This window comes from Eulemur rufifrons, chromosome 27 (assembly GCF_041146395.1).
Source record: "Eulemur rufifrons isolate Redbay chromosome 27, OSU_ERuf_1, whole genome shotgun sequence".
Taxonomy (NCBI): Eukaryota; Metazoa; Chordata; class Mammalia; order Primates; family Lemuridae; genus Eulemur; species Eulemur rufifrons.
In genome coordinates this window covers 27,923,233-27,937,717 of record NC_091009.1, presented here as the reverse complement: position 1 = coordinate 27,937,717, position 14,485 = coordinate 27,923,233, and positions in this window count along the sequence as shown.

Below are 14,485 nucleotides of genomic sequence, written 5' to 3'. Positions count from 1 at the left end.
GATAGGAAAGCGTTATGTAAAATGTAAAGAATGATGCAAACATGAGTTTCTATTATCAATAAAATTGTGCTCAAGTTGGTGGAGCTTCGGCTGGTGCATGCCATTCACTCAGTCTCGGGACTGAAGGTCCACTGGGAACCGAGTGCCTGGCAAAACCCCACGGATGATGCCCGATGGAAGGGAAGATGGGGGAATGAACCCCCACAGCGCCTGTGCCCAGATACTTGCCTGGCACTTAGCTGAGTGAATCAATAATTGGGATTTTGGAGGTGACATGGGCAGAAATGAGTAAGAAAAACGGCATGTGAGACATTTCAGTGGGAGAAATGAAAGACGGTGACATAAGGAAAACAGCAAAAATTTTAGAGTCGGGATGACCTGGGTTCAAAGATTCAGTTTCTTCATCTATAAATGGGATAATAACAGTGCCCGACAGTTGCAGTGAGGATTAAATGAGATCATGTGTGTGAAGTGGCTGGCCTTTCATGGACACCCAGTAAATGGTAACGGCGATGATTACTATTATTAAGATGGGAGGTGCTTTCTTCCTCGTAGGAGAGACTACTCAGAGGCTTCCAGCCCTTCACCCTCCAGTGAGGCAGAGTAATCTTGCTTTTCGTCCCCACCCACTCAAGGGTCTGTCTTTCTGCGTGGTTTGTCTGGGGGGCTCTTTGGTAGCAACGAGTTGGGAGCATGACCCCACCCCCCTGTAGGAACCCAGACCTCCAGACCCCGCTACAGAGAAAGACTCATGGTTTGGGGAGTCCTTATCCCAGGCCACTGAACAGACCACTTGCAAAAAAATAGCCAAAAATTTCAAGGGGGGCTGAATCAGAAAAGGACAGCCCTTTGGAAAGCTAGGTGATGGGACCACTTGCTTCCATGCCAGCCAGCAGGCGGCAATGCCTGAAGCATCTTCCCAGGCTGCTTCCAAAGGCTGTAAGTTGCAGCAATGTGTTTGTGGGAGGGGTATTATTAGCCCTGATCCTACTGAACCGTACTATCCCAGCCCTCCCACCCCGATTTCCCTATTTCCTCCATGGTACCTTTCGCCCTGCCTCCTAGCTCACTCCTCCACTTGTCCTCATCTTCTCCCTCCCTCTCAGCCTCCAGGTTCAGTTGTTCATCAAACCCTGTCGCTATTTCCTTCCTTTCCCTATTTCTTTCTCTCCTGCCCATCTCCTCTGTGCCTGCACCCAGCCCGTCCCACACCCCCTGCTCAGAAACCTCATCTTCCCCATTTCCAGGACGATGAAGACCAAACTCCTTATTTTGGCATTTTTGCCTTTTATCCTCTGGCCTTGTTTTGGTGTGGTCAGTAGATTTGTTGGCTGGGTCCCTCCACACCACCCAGGCTGGTCTGTTCCACACCCCCAAACCAGCTTGGGTCTCTGTTCACATTCTCCTCCTTCCCTGAGGTGCCCTGACTCATTTCTGCCTTTCTAGACCTGCCCGTCCTTAAGACCTGTTTACGTTCCTCCTCCTCTCCTCTCCTCCTTCTCATCTAGGAAGCCTTTCCTGACCACCCTGGCCCTGAGGGATCTCCTTCCTGTGTACCCATCCAGCTACACCAGTGTTTCTTTGGCCATTCTGGCTGTTTCTTCCAGGGAAGGGTGGGAGGAAAGCAGCAGGGCTGGTGGGGATCCTTCAGACAGCAGCAGGTAGGTGACTCAGGGCTGTTTCTGCCCCTCTGCACAGGCTTCCCGACAGATGGGCACTAGAGGCCATGGGAGTCCCCTCTGACACAGGCTAACTGGGGGAAACACTCCCCTGCTGTACTGGAACGTCATGTCTGTCCCTTTCCCATACTCTCTGCCCAAAGGGGAGAAGGCTCTGGGAGCTGTCACAAGCCTGAGTTTGTACAAAGAGGAAAACCCAGCAGCCAGCTGGAATCAGGAAGTTTGTCTAGAAGGGAACTTGAGGACCATGCTGTTCCCATCTTCTCACTTTGTGGATGAGAAAACTGCATCTTGGAGAGAGGCCGGAGGGGAACTGAGCCGGGCCTTTGACCCCAGCTCAAGTGCCCCAGACCTCCATGGACGACGCTGCTCCCTGCTCCCTGGGGGTTTTCCCCTAAGTGGCATCCAGAGTGCCCCTAGAGGACTGCCCTGGTGGCCTCGCCACCCCAGCTAACAGGACAGGACTTCTGGGTTCTGTTTCTCCTCTCGAGGGCTCTGCTGTGGGGTCGGCCTCCCCTCCTGGCATCAGTTTTCCCAGGACAACGACAGACAGACAATCTGCAGCTCCTGGTGAGGAGGTGCTCTCGCTGCCCACCGTACTTCCTAATTCCAAGAATAGGGTTAAGGTGGGGTGGGGCTTGGGAGGGGAGGTTACTTCGTCCCCCCAGTCCTTCAGGCCTTGGAGCCGTGGAGGAAAGGGGGATGGGAGAGGGGGAAAGGGTGAGTCTGCGTGGTGGGGAGGGCCCTGTCTCTTGCAGACGGGCTTCCAGGGTCTCAGAGAGCTAAGGGGGATGCCCAGAGACGGTGCCTCGCAATGCTAGGTTAGGGGTAGGAAGGTGGAAGACGGAGCAAGAAAGGGAACCAGGTATAGCGAACATGACAATTCGATCCCCAGTTAAACAAACACACAGCCCTGCCGAGTGATGTCAGCATCATTGGAAAAAAAGTCAAGTGCCCTATTGCCATAGGTGTGTACCAACCAGTCCTGCCCCTGCCGAATGGTGTCAGTCCCTCCACCGCCTCCCATCCCCCCACCAGCTCAGGGATAAATAGTGGTGCCATGTGACAATATTGAGGAACAAAAGGGTAACCCTGCTCCTCCCCCACTGTGGGGAAAAGGAGGGGCAGTCCCCAAGAGCTGGAGGGACTTGAGGGGGGGTCTGTGGGGCTGAAAGGGAGTAGAGGGAGGGGAGAGCAGAGGGTGGGCGATGTGGAGCCTGGACAATTCCTAAGTCCTAGCAGGGGAGTGGGGTCAAATCTGGGGGGCGCGGGCAGGGGAGCCAGGGGTCCTGTGGAGCAAAGGAGCTGGGCGGGGAGCAAAGGGCAAATGGACTCTGTGGGGATGGGCACAGGCTGGAGCAGAATCCCCTGGGTTTCTCCGGGATCCCCCCTGCAAAGGGTGCATGCAAAAGAAAGCCCATGGGTGCCTCTTCCCAGTCACGTTTCTGACCCAGTCTGTGACACCGTCATAATACTGTGGGCAGAGACGGGCTTGGGCGTAGTGCCCGAGTTAACGCAAGGAAAGGCTCAGACTGCGAGCGATAAACTGACCATCTTCATTGCTGCTGTTCCTACAGAGCATTCCCTTCCTTGCTCTGCCACCCCAGGCAGGTCCCTCTGCCTTTCTTGGCTTCCCTTTTCCTGTCTGTCCCGATACCCACCGCCCCATGTCCTTACCCCACCAAATCTTCCCAGGACTGGCGAGAGGAAAAGCAGAAAATCTCTTTAGAAGAGGGCAGAGCATCTGGGGTGCAGGAAGGAGGGGAGCCTGTCTGTGGGATTTTGGCCAGGTCTGGAGGTGATCCTGTCATTGTGGCCCAGACCGACTTCCTCCCTCAGCCCTGCCCAGGGTGTGCATGGGTGTGTGTGGGGGAGTTTTGACGCACATGTGCCAGGCACGAGAGCAGCCCCGGCATGGCCAACCCACCCTGGCGTCCTTATCACTGCTCCCTGCCCAGCTGGTGGCTGCTCTGGGCAGAGGAAAGGTCACTCTGAGGTTCCCCTCTGCTCTAGGTGCCTCATGGTCTCATCTAGGGCCGGAGCAAGGGCAGCGTTTGAGTGGCCAGGGTGAAGGTGTGAGCTGGTGATGGGACAAGAGGGCTGGGGTCTCAGCTAGAGACTGTGTCCCGGGCAGGAGGAGGAGGATGTAGAGATCTGTGCAGCCCAAAGCATTTTGAAACACTCCTCTTCTTTCTACTGCCCTTGTGTTGCTGGGCACTCTCCCGCCCCTCCTCGCCCCAGCCCGATTTCCGCATCGGTAACGTGAGCAGAGGATGAGCTGTCGCTAAGGTGTCTCCCCACTGTCTGGCTGTCCAGGGACTTATCCCGAGGAGGGAGAGAGTCACTCCTACCACCCCCACATCCCCACTCTTACCTCCAAGCTGACTCTCCCCTCCCTGTCCCTGTCCCTGCCGGGGAGGGGTGGACAGTGCTGGGCTGAGGAAATAAGCTCCAGCGAAAGGGATTGAGGCTGGACTTTGAGAAGCACTTTCAAGGTCATGGGATCCCTGGAACGGACACTTGAGGTTAGACTCCTGGAAGTCTGTAGGGAGACCAGGCTACTCCCACTTGCAAGCAGGGGCCTGGACAAGGAGGCCAGTGAAGGGCCTGGCTGCTCTGGGGCAAGGAGTCACGGTCAAAGGCCAGAGAGGCACCAGGTCAAGGCCAACTCCCCCTGAGGAGGTGGCCCTGCAGCTTCCATTGAACAAGTAGTGAGTCCTTCAGCCCCCAGAGCTTGGCCAGTGTCGAGTGGGTCCCCCTTCCCTTGGGGAGCTCACTGCTGATCAAGCTCTGGCTGTTTAGTACAGCTCAGCGCGCACTCACTAAATACTGAGTGTGTGCCAGTCTCTAGAAGACTCTAGACATGAAGAGATAAAGAAGAGTCCATTTCTGTCCCCAGGACGCCATGCAAGTGAGCCTCAGAGCAGGCGGCCAGGCTCTGGGAAGTGCCCAGGAAGGCCACCCTGGTGGGGAGGTGCTCCTGGAATGTTGGTCTCCGTGACCCTCAAGCTGGGTCTTGCCAGGTTCTGCTGGGGGAGGGGAAATGGGGATTGCAGGGCTCCAGGAGAAGGCCGTCTATGTGAGGGAAGCCATTCGGGGAAAGCCCTCTCTGTCTGCCCACTTGGGGGGCTATGTCACTCCAAGGGACATGCCCTTAAAGCTGGAATTCCTCCTGGTGCTCAGACCCAGTGGGGCCAAGTGTAAGTGTGGAGTTGATGCCAGCATGATAGAAAGATTTTCTTGGCCCAGGCTAGGAACCCTCTGGGGGCCTTGCCTGAGGGCAGCTTGGGGGCCCTCGGAGCTGCAGGTTGCAGGGTTTGGAGGCTGGGAGCCATGAAGCTGGCTCCTCATGTGCTGTCCTGGCCCGTACCCTTCTGCATTGCTGCATCCGCCTGGGAGTCAGGTTCCCCGGGTCCTGCACCTGCCTGCCCACCTGCCTGATGGAGCTGGTCCCTTGCTCACTCTCACACTCCTCGATTTCCTCTCCTTCCACCTCGTGCAACCCTCAGGATTAGGGGATGAGCGGGATTCCATGCAATCCATGCTGAGTGCCCTGAGTTGCTGGAGAGGTGAATGAGCAAAGGAGGGCATCTAGGGGGCAGAAGGGGGGAGATAGCCACACAGAGTGGGCCGGTGAGCCAAGCACTGCGAGCTTTTGCTGCCAAGACTTGAAAGGAAAGCAGAGAGGTTCAGCCAGCAGCTTTGAAGGCTGATGCCCCGAGGAAGGTCCACCATTCTCCTCTCCCTGGAAGGCCTTGCAAAGAAGGTGGCTGTTTTGCCTCTGTTTTGGGGTCTGGCAGACCTCCTCCACCACAGCCTCTGTCCCCTGTGCTCTCTCAGCCAAGCTCGGCCCTGCAGCCGAGGTCCCTGTATGGGAGCGAGGACCCTGTGGGCTCCCAGAAGGGAAAGGTGGGGGCTGCTCTCACACCCAAGGGCCTGAGTACCCTTCCCGTTTGTGCTCAGGCTGGAAAGCAGCCTGCCCCGGGCGAGTCGGATCCTGTCATCCTGCCTCTCGGTGCCCCCGGTGCCCGCCCTCTGCCAGGGCTGACCCCAGCCCGCAGGGTGGGCCGGGCTGGGCTGGGTGGGGCTTACCGGTGGGTGAACAGAGCCGCCGGGCAGGGCTGCAGGTGCCTCCGGGGAGCGGGCGGCTGCAAGGTGTTCCTGAGGTGTGCGAAAGGGCTCTGCTCAAATAATCCAGGGAGGCGTTTATAAATAACTTCACCTCGGGGCCACGGGGTGAGCCCCGGCTTCTGATTGGCTTGGAGGGGAAGTGGTTTTGAACACTACACCATAGCTAAGCCCGAGGAGATAGGAAAAGGAGATAAGGGGGAAAGGTCCCAAATGAACAGCCCTTTTTTTGTTTTACCTGGGGAGCAGGGCTGTTTGATGGGAGCTTGGCACTTCCTAAATCCACCCCGAAGACAATAGGACACATTCAGCGGGGCTGCTGCTACACAGGCTCCCCCACGGCGGCCAGCAGAGCCGGGGACAAGGCAGACTCTCCTCCCAGCCTGCTGTCCTGCTGCTCATGGGGCTGGGGGTCAAGCCAAATAGCCTCTTGGACAATGGGAGCCATTGAGGCCACCAGAGGGGTGGGGTCCTGGGGCTGCTTGCTTTGAAGATTGGAGATCTGGGGGTGGGGGACCGTGGACCTCTGAACACCCCTGGGCAAGGGGACAAACAGAGAGTGGGAGGCCCTGAGAGCCTGCCCCTGGGGGAATTGGGGTTGTGGTGGAGACCTGGCTCCCAGCTCTGTCCCCAACCTTAAGTCACTTGCAAGCTCTGTGCCTTGGTCTATCTAGCAGTACAATGGGGAGAGTATTCTTGGCCCTCCTAACTTCCCAGGTGGTGTACAAAGTTCTAGAACATGGGGGTTTAGGACCCGGTAAAGGAGCTCAAGAAACTGGACTTACAGCAATTGTTCGAAAGGTGACCTGAAGACTAGCAAATCTCCGATTCACAGGCCACTGCCACTCCAGGCATTAATGTCTGGCTGGGTCACGGCACTGCTCAGGCTGCGTCCTGCCTTCTGGGCCAGAGCCGCCCGTCCATGCCCACTGAGCACTGTGGGAGAACCTCAGAAACCAGTTCTGGACAAGGGGCGGGAGGCGGGCTGGGGGAGTTTCTTGACATGTCTCCTGGGAGAGAGAGTCCCCACGTGATGCCAGATGCCCTTTCTTCGAGACATCTGCGGCTGCCCTGTCCTAGTCCTGAATTATCCTCCCATCTCCCCCAAAGAAACCAGAGGCTCCGAAATGGGCTAGAATCAGTACAGGGGGCTTTGGTAAGGCACCCCTGGAAGTTGAGTCAAGTTGAGTCTCCCTGGGAAGGTGAAATGAGCTAGCTTCAGTACATAATAGGGACTCAATAAATATTTGTTAAATGGATGAAAGAATGAATTGTCTGCAAGCCCAACCCAAGGGATAGTTTGTAGCCGCATTGCTTGTGGGGACTAGGGGAACACCCGAGGTCACTTGGAGTTGTCAGGGTGTAGCCAGACAACTGGCTGAAGAAAGCCAGAAAGCAAGCATGCTCTGCCGCCGGCCGCGGGAAGGATGTGTGTGTGGACGCTGCCTCTGGGAGCCCTTCTCCAGCCCCTGCGTGGACTTAGCTGCCACATCGCACATTTGTTCTCGTGGCTTCCTCTGCTTCATCGTAACGCTGATCACAACGAATGGTAATTATGCATTCGATTGTGAGTTTTTCTCCAAAGACTGTAAATTCCATGGGGAGGTCAGGTGGGCAGTGCCTGTCTCTGTATCCCTAGCACCTAGCCTAGTGCCTCCCACGTAGCAGAAGCTCAGTACAGATTTGTGGAATGAATGAATGATTGTACAATAGTCTTTAATCAAAACAGAGCCAGAGAGCAAGAATTCGTCCTTGTATCTCCAGCATTGTCCAGTGTCATTGGTAGCCTGACCTGTCCTAAACTTTGCCAGGAAATTCCTAGAAAGCAGATGAGTCATCAGGCTCTTCCTACAGCCAGGTGACAGCAGCCATCAAGATCAAACAACTAAGTCCCCTTGCTGAGACGCCATGCCCAGCAGGGAATCTTCTGGTTGTACATGGTCAGGGCAGAGAATGCACTGACCAGCTGACTGGAGCACCCAGGGCTGTCAGCATGTACATTTATTTCTTTTAAATGACCCACAGACATACTGGGCTACCAATTGGTCTAGTGTGAGTTTTATTAATGTGAGTTTCCTCTAAGTCTGACCTGCTTTCCGTAGTAACACTTGGATTTCACACAGGTTGTCTAGTTTAATTCTCATACTGACCATGCCATGTACGCATGGTGCTCTTATTTTTTGGGTGAGTAAACTGAGGTTGACTGAAGTGAAATAAGTTGTCCATGGTCACAAGATCTGGATGAAAGAGATAGGAATCTAACTTGGATGTTATACTTCAAATCCTCTGCTTAGTCCACTTTTATCTTTGAACCTGCAAAGCTAAGGATGAGACCCTACACAAGACTCTACCTTTTAGACACTTCCGGCCTCCCTCTCAGGTATAATTCCCAAGGTCACCTGGATGAGGATGGCTGGGGCCTCCTAGTCACGTGCTGGAGTTGGGACCTTGTTGGCTCTCTCTGTAACTCTTCTACTTTCGCAGCAAAATTCTGGGCAGGTAGGCCTTGCGTAGCAGGGGCAGGAGGGCTAGATGAGTCCAGAGGTTCCTCTGAAGTCACTAAGGAAGATGGACAGGAGCCTCAGAATCTGGGGACTGGTCCTGGTGGGAGGCCCAGGAAGGAGGGAGTCAGGCCAGGGGTCGGGGAAGCAGAGGGCAGGAGGGGGAGCAGCCCTGATGCCTGCAAAGGGCACTTGGGGGCATCTTGGATAGAATTAAACTGTGGGACAGGGTTAGGGCTGGCAGAGGGAATACAAAGATATGGAGAGACGGACAGACAGATGGCAGAAATAGAAACAGAGATGGACACAATGACTCGGAAACAAAGAGAAAGGAGCAAAGGATGCATTAATGTCCAAAGCAGCCAAGTCTTGAGTTTTGTTAAGTCGTTGTCTGTTTTTCATGATGAAACATCAACCCTGTACCTACCTCCCTCCAGAGCTGTGTAGATTCTCCTCTGGAAACAACCCATTTCATCCACACTCCTAGGGTTAGAAGCTGCATTCGTTCATTCATACATTAATTAATTAATTCATTCATTCATGTGAAACCCCTTATCTAGTGCCAGGGTCCTGTCCTGAGGATACTGAAATAAATAGGACACAATCCCTGTCCTGAAAAGATCTCACAATCTGGTGGGGAAGACAAGGAGGTGAAGAGACCATTAGAACATGGAAACACAGGGTGCCATGGGAGTACAGGGAAGGGACACCCAGCTCAGCCTTTGAGGAGAGGGAGAGGGAGGTCTGGGAAGACTTCCTACAAGAGGGGACACAGAGGACCTGCCACAGCAGCAGCCTAGACACCTGAGCTATAAACCTGGGGTGGGGGGCACTCCCAGGAGGAAGTAGGATGTGGGTTGCCCCTGGAAGCACTATTTCTAGAAGGGCTTTCTAGCTTATCCCCAAGTCCTCTCTGACGTCTGAACCCACCCACGATTCTCACTTTAAAGCCCATCCCTGTGTTCCCCTCTGAACCAGAGCTTGGTCATTTTCCTCCAAACACACACACACACACTCTTGCTCGCTCACACCAAACAGGTCTTGGGGATTTACTGGGTTACGAAAATAAAGCCAAAGTATTCACAAGGTGCACTCCGGACATTTCTCACCTTTGGGAAGGTCCAGCTAAGGAACGCCTATTTTTTCTGATGAGCAAACTGAGGCTAGACCTGCAGGAAGGAGACAAATTCTGGACCTCTGTCCATCCTTGGGCCTCTGGCCCTACCTGCACCTACTGGCTTCTTGCACATGTGCCCTGTGTGGGTGCCAAGGGTGTGGGCAGGATCGTGTTTTGGGCAGAGCAGCCCAGTGACTTAAGCAAACACCTCAACGCTGAAGACAGAAATGTCTTCGCCACCCTGCCCTATAGTGGCAGGATCTGGCCCGGCTCTGCGGCTGCCACTGTCACGCATGAGTGCACGGGAGCCAGTGGGGCTGCAGAGGACCCCAGGGAATGGCTAATGCTCACTCTGTCCCCAGCAGCCCAGCCGTGAGCATCTCAGGCTGGTCAGGAGGCAGGGGAGGCAAGGAGAGGAGGTGTTCGAGGTGTTCCGCCTCTCAGCACAGGGAGCCCGAGCTCCTGCCGTGCGCCTGGCACTGTGCTCGGCTCTGGGGCTACAAGGCCCGGTGAGAACTGGTACTTGGGAAGTGAAGACCCTGACAGGAGCAGGCAGAGCGAGGCTTTGCAGAATACACTCGATGACAGAGCTGGGGGACAGTAGGCTGGGAGGGAGCTCAGGGTGGACTCTGAAGTGTGGAGTCTGGACAGGACCTGTCTGGAGAGAGTCAGGTCAGAGTTGGCCATGATCCCTACGTATCTGAGGTCAGAGGAAAGGAAGCGTCACAGACCACAGAACAGGGAGACGAGGAAGGGACCTTAGGGTCCATCTGGTTCACCTGCATCATTTTACAGATGAGAAATCTGATGCCCCAGAGAGGGCCAAGGACCTGCCCGAGGTCACTGAGAGAGACGGTGGCCGAGCTGAGGAGCCAGCCCAGGTCGGCGCTTCCCCAGCCCCCACCCTCCCCTGCCACCCTGGCCCCGGAGCACACGCCAAGCTCCCCCTCCACAGAGGGGGCAAGAGGTCACTCGGGGACCTGTTCCCACTCCCCAGTCTCAGTACCACCCGGTCATTACCCAGACACACCACGTGCTCCCAAGGTGGGCCCGTGCCACCCGCCGCTGCAGGAGGTCTGTGCTTCCCGGCTAAGCTCGGGCTGCCTGTGCGGAGCTCGAGGCGGGTGCGGGAGGCGGGTCCGCAGTGTCAGGGCCGGGAGGCCCAGGGGGATGCGACTCACAGGTGGACGGGTCCTGCAGCTTCTGGAAAGAGGAAAGGGTTCCGCTCAGAACCAGAAATCGGTGGACTGGGGGAGGGTGTTGAAGGCAGCTCACACTGCCCCGAGAATGCTGAGAATGGGGCCGGAGGGGGTGAGTTCCAGGCTGTTAGTGTTGACTGACAGGCTTCCTGGCTGCACTTCTGACTTTGGGGACTTAAGCCAAGTACATATTAACCTGGGCATAAGCGATGCGTCTAAGAGTGGGGTGAAGGGGCCTAGACCCCCAATTCAGGGAGAGCTGAGATAGCCAGAGAGGTGTGGAATGAGTAATCTTGGGCCCAGGCCCTCGCACTATCTCCAGGATCTGGCTTGGGCAGCAAGGGAATGAGGTCAGAAGGTGGTGTTTGTGACCTCGGGAAAGTCATATGAAAATGATACCACCTTGTCTCCCCCTTCCTATTCCACGTTCTCCAAGAATGAGTCTGAAACTAGAAGGCACCTGCCACCCACCACCCGGTCCCGTCCACCTGACTGTTTGTCCCTGGGGACACTTGACCACACAGACCGCTGTTCTCTGAGTGCTACCAGCGCTCCTGCTGACCCTCGCTCTAGGTCTTCCAGGCTGGTTTTGTCTCTGCGGCAGCTCCGTGAGGCCAGGAATCGTGTCACATGCACTTGAAAAACGTCAGGCTATCATAGCAAGAATGAAGACTTTAGGGTCAAATCCTGACTCTGGGGTTTGCTAGTCATGTGACCTCAGGCAAAGTGTTAACCTCTTTGAGGCTCAGTTTGTTCATCTGTGAAAGGGGACAAGTGGCAAAAGGAAGTGCTGTTGTAAGGTAAAATCCTTTCCTTTGGGCGCAAACAGCCCACGGATGACCAGGCACTACACGGCCATTTGCTTATCTCCATGTCCCCCCCATACCCCGCTGCCTTCAGTTGTCAGCCACGCCCCCGCTAGGTGACACCCTTTCTTACCCTGCACAAGGAATGGCCCTTGCTCCCTTGTCCCAGGGAGCCAGGAGTGTTGCTGAGCCCTCACTTACAGGCCTTGCTCTCTCTGTCTCCCAGAGACGCAGCCAAGTGGTGGAGTGGGTTCCAGAAGGCTCTTCTTCCAATCTTCTCTAGCAGAGCCAAAACATCATGGCATTACCTGCACCTGAGCCCAAGCCCTGGTCCGCCCCTCTGCCTTTTCTCCTTTTAGTTGGTGCCAGGTGGAGAGGGTGTGTGTGCACGTGTGTGCGTGCAGTGTACTGAGCAAGAGCAAGAATGCTTCTCTAAAAGGAAGGGGGCTTGGGGCACATAGAACACCTTTCCTCTTGCTCCCTCCTCACCTCCACACGCCCCCTGATGACTGGTGGTCCTTCATCTAGCCCTGAACGCAGCTGAACCCCCGGCACTCTAGATCCTTGGAGCTTTCCCACTTAAGGAATGAACCAGGGCTGGATCCACGCTGAGCGTGGGCAGCCTTTGCAAGAACAGAGTCTTGCAGCTGGGGCTGCCCCCAATTCACCCTGGAGAGAAGGGAGGGTGGAGGGGAGTTTCCTCCCAGGGGCCGTGTTTGGGGGCAAGTCCAGAAACTCACCAGCACCCTTCCACAAAGTCAACCTGCTACTGCTGTGCTTTTTAAGAAATGACCTTCCAAGGTCAGGGAACTTAGCCCTGATTTTTCTCTCTCTCCTCCAGCAACCTTCCCCAGAACCGCTCACCAAGGGCTAAGGTAGAAGTGGCAACATGGTCAAGAATAGGTTTTCAGCTCTAGAGAAGGGACATGTCTACTCTGGGAAGGGGACTGGGACCAAGCCACAGCGTTACCTTGGGACGCACTCAGGCTCCTCGGTCTGCTCCGCCCTGGCCAGACTACAGCCCATTCTCCCCGTGGGAGTGAGGTGGATGTGAGCTGTGCATGGTGTTCCCTGAGCAAGTTGGTCCCAGCATGACGGTGCAGGAGGGAACCCAGGGGCCAGCCCACTGGGACCTCAGCTGGAGCCACTTCTCTGTGTCTCCTAGCACGGCAGGCAGGCCCTGGGTGGGTGTGACAAAGGCTGGCTGAGTGGTGCTGGGGTCCAAGGCTCAAGAAGCACCTTCACCCCCAGAGTGTGAGTGGGTTCTTGGTCGGCTGGGCCTAGTCCCTGGCAGCCCTCCAGGGCTGCGCTCCGGCCTGGGCAGCTCACAGAGCCTCATTGTTCTCCGGGAGCCTCTTGAGCATTTAGCTTGTCTCATTCTGCTGGTACATTTGTTGGCTGTGATTCTTACTGAAGACATCTTCGGGGGGCAGGCAGGACGCCAGGCTTGTGGGCAGGACCAGGATTGCTCTACTGAGCAGGGAGCTCAAAAGTGGCAGGGGCTTGTCAGGCTGGGATGTGACTGGTTGGGGCTTTCGGCCAAGGGCAGGAGCAAGTTTGCCTGAGAAGTTCTGACATCCTCGCCGGCCCTGGCAAGGAAGGCTGAGCGCAGGCCCCGCCACCTGAGCGTCCTGAGGTGGGCTCCGGGTCCCCCAGGAACAAGCTGTTAGATATGGGCAAGTTATTATCCTGAACTTCCCCGAGCTGTCAGTTTCCTCATCTGCAAAATGTGGGTGATAACATCACCCACCTGAGTGAGGCATGAGAAGCGCCCAGCTTGAGTTCTGACACTGCCTCGACCCCAGAGGGGCCCCGCCCACCAATACTGTGCTTTCTCTGACGCCCTCTCCCCTTCCAGCTGGGAATGTCCTCCCTTCCCTTCCCACTTCCCAAGTCCTTCAGCTCAAGCCACATCTCCGTGAAGCCTGCTGCTTGCTCTGGCTGTACCCAGACTCCCGTGGCACTCGCAGGGGGCGACCGTAGCCAGACACTTGAACCAGTGCTGTCAGGCATTTGGCTCCAATGGTTTACAAGAGGCTTCATTCCTGGAGCATGGGATTTGGGCAGTTTCCTTACTTTGTTTCCCTCACGGACCAAAACATACGAAGCACATGAACGCGAGTGCTTACCCACGACTGAACATGCCCAACTGGGTCCTGCCCCAGCGCAATTAGAAGAACCATAATTTATTGTGGTTTCAGCTCTGCTCTTAGGAGGTCCAAGGGTTCCAAAGATGTGCTTTAGTTGCAGCCACTCCCCACCAGCTGGTGAGCTCATATTATTGTGACTTACCCACATTTCGCTGGCGTGAGCCCCGTTCCTCTGACTCAGAGCCTGCGTCCTCTCCTCGGCTGCAGTTTGCCGTGGTTAGCCTGAGTCTCGGTGTCTCTGGGTAGGTTTTTCTGCCCCAAACTCATTCTTACTGTCTACTGCCCACTAGTCACGGAAAGAGGGACCCTCCTGAAAATCCTGCCCTCTGCTCTGGTGCTATGTCCTGGAGCTCCAGCCCTCGAGGGCCCAACATCTCAGGGCACACTGTGCCATGCCATTCCATGTGTCACAGAGAAGTGTGGGTGGTGGCATCTCTCCAATCTGTGCCTTGCTGGGTTGTGCCAGCCCTGATGTGCTGTGGTGCAGACGGCCAGCTGCCTACCGCCAGAGATCACACTCCACTTCCCAACCTCCCTGCAGTGAGGTGTGGCCATGCGATTGGGTCCTCACCAGTGGAACGCAGAGTGAGGCGAGCCACTTGCAGGTCCAGCCTTCAGATGTTGGGCCTCCTCTGTGACCGTTTGTCTTCCTGCAGTTGGAGCCCAGGTGACCCAGCTTCCAGCGTGCGTGAACGATGGCCTGGCAAGTGGGAAAGCAGCAGATGGAAGGAACCTGGGCCGGTGAATGACCTCATGGAGCCGAGGGCACCACCAGCCTGGACTACTCAATTTGAGACTATTGTTTCAAGGAGAGAAAAACTCCTATATGCTGTAATCCACTGTATTGAGGTTCTCTTTATGACAGGAGTTTAGTCTTTAACATTAAGTCCCTGGTGAGAACAGCT